Raw genomic sequence first — 7177 nt, 5'->3', positions numbered from 1 at the left:
TTATTTTATTTATATGTGTAATAATACACACACTTATCTTTATTGACTTTCTTTTTTATTAACACACATATTCCCTTAATTTTACTAAAAGAAATTTAAAACATACATCCAAGGAGAGCCATTATGGTAATAAACCATATATATCCATTGTCCATCTTCCAAATTTAAAAACTTGGCCAATCATTTTTAAATTATAGGAATCTCTTATAGTCTTTCCATCTCTTCTTCTTCCTTATTAACTTTCAACATCAGTAAGGCTTCCTTAAGATTGTTAGTCAAGTGACTAAGAAGAGATCTGTGGGCCAACAGAGGATTTTCTCTGACTTGAGAATTTATCTATATAAAATGTCTTATATTGATTTAACAAAACATAGTAGTAACTCTGGAACCCTTAGCAAATTGCTTTGATTGGGAAAAAGTCCCAATGTGGGACAGTCCCCAAACTGAGACTGTCCTAAAGAATTACTGAGTCTGCATCAGCACTGGGCATTTGATGGATGATGACTCCCCAGAGCAGCTGGAAAAGCTGGAGGCTTCCATCAGAATGACAAGACAGTTCCAGACACACCAGCCTGCTGACCTCCAGATCCCGGGACAGCTCCACCGGATTCAGTGTGTAATGGATGGCAGGTGTGAGAACACAGGCCAGAGTTCCCCGTGGCAGATCCTGATTCAAAATGGAAGAAGCATTTCTGCCCACAGGGAACTCGTTTAGTGGGAGGTAGACCAGTGAACTGTGATTTCCAGTAAACTGATTAGAGCCATGAATAAGCAGACACAACAGAGAGAGCCTAGTGGGTTTCTCAGTCTGTCTTCTAGCAGAACAATGGAAGAATGGGAATTTTCTTCATATTCCATTATTCTGAAAGGCAGAATGGGGTAGTAGCAAAGAGCCTGGGATCTGGAGCTGGAGGGAAGGTGTTTAAATTCTGGCTCTGTGTGCATCTTGAGTAGGTTACTTAAATATTCTCTACCTCAATTTATCAATCTGTGAAATGGACATAGTAAGAGTCCTGACGTCATAGGCTTTGTGAGGATCAAAGGACACAATGTTCATGAGGCACTTAGAGTAGTGCCTGGTACTCAGGAGGTGCCTTGGAAATGTTTGCTGTATGATTAATTCTTGAGCTTCTTCTCCTCCCTTCCCCCACCATTCTCTTCTTTTTCCTTCCTCTCTTTCTATACCTTTCTGCCTCATATCCTTCTCACCATGTTGATTCTATCATCACTAGATTAATCCCCACCTTCTGAAAGAAAATTGAATCTTTCTCTGAGATTGTTTCTTTCCAGGATAGGAGGTCACCTTTTGATATTGGTGCTGGCAGGGCCAGGTTGCTTCTTCATGCAATTTGCCAAGTGATTTTACTAGCAAAATATTGACCTGTGAAGTCAACCCCTATTTATTTTCCTTAGCCCCTTGCATATGCTAGGCATGAGACTGTTTGCTCAACAGTATTTCATGCCATCACAGCCTCAGAGAGGTTTGGTGACCCAGTCGAGATCTAACAGGTATTGGTTCCTGCCGTTTGCAGTCATGGTGAGAGCTGGTGACACCTGGCTCTCTATGGGGCCAGATGACCTCCCTGCATTGCTGTGTGGACAAGCTCAAGGCTTTTTCTCTCAGAGCCCCTCAATGATGGCACAGTGGTGAGTGAGCATCCTGGCTTTCAGGGCTAGCCTATGTTGGTTTAGGGATTCACCAGCACATGAAGTAAGGAAAGAATATCCTCTTGAATTAGAAGAAGAATCTTTTTATTTTTTAACTGATCCATATATCATAAAAATAATCTAGCCAATGGAAACTCTATGTTGGCTATTAGATTATTTTTTAAAGATTTAAAAAATTTATTTACTCATGAGAAACACAGAGGCAGAGACATAGACAGAAGGAGAAGCAGGCTTCCTGCAGGGAGTCTGATGTGGGACTCGATCTCAGGATCCCCGGATCATTGAGCTGAGCTGAAGGCAGATGCTCAACCACTGAGCAACCCAGATGTCCCTTGGCTATTAAATTATTAACTAAGTGAAGGGGAATATTATGTGTGCTGGGTAGGTGGTGGGTGAGTGGGGATGTCATGGGGCAGTGAATGTGTGTGTGTGAGTGTGTGTGATGGGTTTACACCCTGGGGATACATGACTGGTGTTGGACCTAGGGATTATTTATCTGAACCCTAGGGACCTAGGGATTATTTATCTGAACCTGTGATGGATCCACAGGTTCAGATAAATTTCGTAATGTTGCTGATGATTTTGAGAGGGAGGGTTTGGCGGTGAAGAAGTGAAGAATTCCAGGAAAGGGATGCACCATAAGGTACACAGCCGTACTTTCCCCTTTCCTCTTCCCCTTCTTGTCTGTAACATTTCCTCTCATAAGTAGAAGAGGAAGGTCTGTATTCAGGTCCTAGAGACTCAGATCCTACCCTGAAAGGTTATTAGCAAAGCATCTACTGGCTGCTGTGACAGGAAGACGACGACAACAACAACAGCAAAAGGCCATTGTTACTGTATTTTTATAAAGCTTAGGAATTTATAAGGTATTTTTACATTTATCATTTGAGTCAACTATTAGGTGTTTTAAAAAAAGATGATCAGAGGGGCCTGGGTGGCTCAGTCGGTTAAGTGTCTACCTTCGGCTCAGGTTATAGTACCAGAGACCTGGGATCGAGCCCTGTGTTGGACTCCCTGCTCAGTGGTGAGTCTGCTGCTCCCTCTCCCTCTGCTCCTACCCCTGCTTCTTCTCTCTCTCCCTCCCTCACTCTCTCTCAAATAAATAAATAAAATCTTAAAAAAAGAAAGATGTTTAGAAATGTGTCTTGCTCAAGATCATGTTCTCAGTAGGTGAAATAGCACGTGCAATTTAAATTTTGATGCACTCAGGCAAAACGCCTTCCCCAAAGGCTGCACCAATTTTCTCTCCCATATCCAGGGTACCAATGTTCTCATTTTCTTATACACTGGAAACAAGGTCTTTAAGTTCTGCTGATTTGATGGATTAAAAATATCTCCCCATTTTAAATGACATTTCTCCATTTACTGGTGAGATCGGTTGTCTTTTCATCTACTTATCACCTATTTATATTTATTTTTTTGAATATCATTTGGCCATTTTCCTATTGATGTGCTAAATTGATATACTTTCATGTGCCATTTAAATTCCCTTGTTGCTTCTTTTGTCATATATTTCTGAACTATTTTCTTAGAGGTTATCCTGGGCTTACCATTAACATCTTAATTTATAACAATGTAGTTCAGATTACTATCAGCTTAATGACAACTCTGTCTAAAAATTGTGCTCTGTAATGTCTTCATTCCTTTTTCCTCCTTATGCTACTATTACCACAAATTATATATACTATATGACCATCAATGGAGCACATTTATAATTACTTTTTAAATAAACTTTTTTATGCTACTATAATTTATAAACTTCTTATATGCTTTTATAAACTCTTAATATACTTTTACAATTTATAAAAACATTTATAATTTATTTACACAGTTGCCTCTTAAATCAGTAGTGGGAGAAAAAGGACTTGCAAACAAAAAATAAATTTATATTGTATTTGTATTTGCCTACATATGTGCTTTTATCAGTATTCTATATTTCTTCATGTGGATTTGAATTACTATTTGGTGTTCTTCCATTTGAGCCTGAAGAACTCTCTTTGTTATTTCATTTAGGGCAAGTCTGCTAATGAAGAATTCTCTTAATTGTTGTTTATCTAAGAATGTCTTAATTTCTCTTTGTTTTTTTTCCGATCAACCTCTGTGGCTTAATATAATGAAATCTCTATGGTGCAATATAATAAATGTTTACTTATTTTAGCATAATGAAAGTTAAAATTCCTATATGAATGTTTTGAGGAGGCAGCGCTCTCACTACCTAGGTTCCCTTGTGGTTCAGAGCCTTAGATTCTTTTGACCTTGGGGTTCTATGTCTTCTTAGGCTGCTTTGCCATTTTGCCTCAGGCTACAATAGAAGAAAGACCATAGAATTCCCACCTGGGTTGGATCTGTGTTACTTCTGCTCATCCTCAGTTTGCCCATGCTCAGGTGCATGGCCCCATCTGACCACATGGAGGAGTGGGCACTGTTGTCTGGTTGTGTGCCCAGAAGAAAGGAGAGAGAGTATGGTGACCAGCTGGCCAGCCTCTGCCTCTTATAGCAGTAAATAGAGGGTTTGTCTTTTATTCTCTTGTGTTGGCAATGATAGACTTACAGAGAAGGGATATCTGATGGTGCCTTTTTCTCTTTTATTTTTGAAGGATAATTTTCCCAGATAAAGAATTCTTGGTTGACAGTTTTTTTTTTTTTCCTTTCATCACTTTGGGTATCATTCCACTGTAGTCTGGCTTTGCTGGTTTCTGATGAGAAATCAGAGTTAATCTTATCGAGGGTCCCTTGTACATGATGAATCACTTTTATCTTTTGGGTTTCAAGATTTTTGTCTTTTTACTGCTTTATGAGTCTGAGTATGGATCTCTTTGAGTTTATTCCATATGGAGTTCACTGAGTTTCTTAGATACATAAATTAATGTTTTTCATCAAATTCGGGAAGCTTCCAGTAATTATTTATCCAAATATTCTTTCTACTTCTTTCTCTTCTTTCTTTCTGGGACTTTCATCATTCCTATGTTGTATGCTTGATAGTGTCCCATAGCTCTGTGAGGCTCTGTTTATTTGCCTTCACTTTTTTTTTTTCCTATTCCTTAGGTTGGATGAGTAGACATGACCTGTCTTCATGTTTGCTGATTCTTTTTTCTATCTGTTTAAATCTGATATTGACCCCTGTAGTAGATTTCCATTTTAGTTATTGTACTTTTCAAATCCAGAATTTCTATTTTATGGTTTTTGTCTCTTTTTTTAAAAACATATTTTATTTATTTATCTGTGAGAGTCACAGAGAGAGAGGCAGCAACTTAGGCAGAGGGAGAAGCAGGCTCCCTGTGGGGAGCCCAATGTGGAACTCAATCCCAGGACCCCAGGATCATGACCTGAGCCAAAGCATATGCTCAACCACTGAGCCCCCAGGTGTCCCTCTTTCTGTCTCTTAACTGATATTCTCTACTTGATGAGACACCATTAGCATGCTTTCTTTTAGTTTTTTAGACATAATTTCCCTTAACTCTTTGAATATTTTTAAAATAGCATATCTAAATCTTTGTCATGTTAGTCCAACATATAGACTGCCTCAGGGACAGTTTCTGTTTCTTTTCCCCTCTTGTGAATGGGCCATATTGTTTGTTTGTTTGTTGGTTGGCTGTTTTTCTAATTTAGTTTTGTTTTTGTTTTTTTGTAATTTGCACGTTTTGTAATTTTTGGCTAAAAACTGGACATTTAAAGTCATATAATGTGGCAATTTTGGAAATCAAATTCTCTCCCCTCCTTAGGATTTGTTATTTTTGCAACTTGTAATAGTAGTTGTTTGTTTATAAACTCTTCTGATACAAGTCTGTAAAGTCTGTTTTCTTTCTTACATGTGGCCACCAAAGTCTTGGACTCAGCTTAATGGTCAGATAATGGTTTGAATAGAGATTTCCATAAATACTTGGAATGAATAAACCTTCTGGTATTTACCCAAGGGCTCTCTGTGTGCATTGAGAGCATGCTTTAATACTCAGGCAGGACGTTTACCACCCTGTCTTCATCTTCTACTTGTGAAGAGCCTCAGGGCCAGCCAGAGGTGAGAGCATGCTTAGGTATTACTGGACATGTGCATGACTCCACAGGTATGTGCCCAATCCTATGCATGCATGTGGCCTTCCAGATTCCTAGGAATATATTAGGCTATTTCAAAGTCCCTATTGACATCTTATTCCTCAGTTTTTCTGTTTAATTTTTTAAAATTGATTTTGGCCAGGTGGTTGTTTACTCCAACTGTTAATACTACCTTAGGCAACTATAATGTTAAAAAATTGCTGCTGATGTTTTTGATAAAAGCTTAGGGGAATTCTATTTTACTGGGCAAGCTCTGAGTCAAGTCAACTAAAGACAAACCCTGGGAGTGGGATTTACCAGGGAGGTATTAGATAGAACAAATTATGACAGTCTCTAGGAAAGGGCTTTGAGGAAGCTCCAATCTCATTCCATCTCTTCTAGTGGCTTGGGGCTACTGTGATTGCAGGCTGTTGGTCTTTAAGCCTGCAGCAGGGCTGGGGAGAGAAGGCTGGGAACAGGGCAAGTTGAAATGCTACATGGATCACCATTTGTACTGAGATTTAGCCATTTCTTCTTGAATAAACTCTCCATGGACTGTAAGCTGTAAGCCTTTGATATATTTTCAGAGTTCCAAAAAAGTGGATTTTGACAATTTTTTGCCAGGTTTTCATATTTTTAATAGTGGAGAGGAAGTCCAGAGATCCTCATTCCACAATTTCTGCTGATGTCATTTCATATTAATTTTTAATTGTGTGTGTAGATATGAATAACTCTTATACAAGTACACACATTCACATGCATGCACATACATATGCAGAGATATATATTTTCTCCTAAGAACTGCCATAGCTGCACCTCATGAATTTTGATATGCTGTGTCTTCATTATAATTTCTTAATAAATAATTTTTAATTTTCTTAATTGTTTTAATTTTATCACTCTCCTCATCTGCTTCTAACTTCTCCTGTATAATAATGATCAAGGGGGTTTATTATTTCTCTTCTTGCATTATGCTTCAGTATTTATGTAGACTAAGTTACAAGTTTTATCCATTTACTTGTTAACCATTATTCCTTAAGCCCCACATCTTTCTGTTCTTTAATTATTTTTTCATCATTTTCAATATTCTTTTTTTAAAGATTCTATTTATTTATTAATGAGAGACACACACAGAGAGAGAGAGAGGCAGAGACACAGGCAGAGGGAGATGCGACTCCATACAGGGAGCCCAACGTGGGACTCAATCCCCGGTCTCCAGGATCATGCCCTGGGCTGAAGGCAGGCGCTAAACGGCTGAGCCACTGGGGCTGCCCCATTTTCAATATTCTTGAATAACTCTTTAGTAAGAGCCTGAATAAAAACATTCTGAATTAATGACTAAAAAAGGCTTTATTTTGTGGTATAGCCATTATTTTGCTGAATATATAATTCTAGGTTCAAAATAATTTTCTGTGATTTGGATGCTCTTTTCTTTCAAAGTCCAGTGTTGTTGAAGAAGAGTTTTATGTTGGTCTATTTC

Source organism: Canis lupus, chromosome 3 (assembly GCF_011100685.1).
Source record: "Canis lupus familiaris isolate Mischka breed German Shepherd chromosome 3, alternate assembly UU_Cfam_GSD_1.0, whole genome shotgun sequence".
In the NCBI taxonomy this organism is placed as follows: Eukaryota; Metazoa; Chordata; class Mammalia; order Carnivora; family Canidae; genus Canis; species Canis lupus.
Note: the sequence above shows the minus strand (reverse complement) of the source record.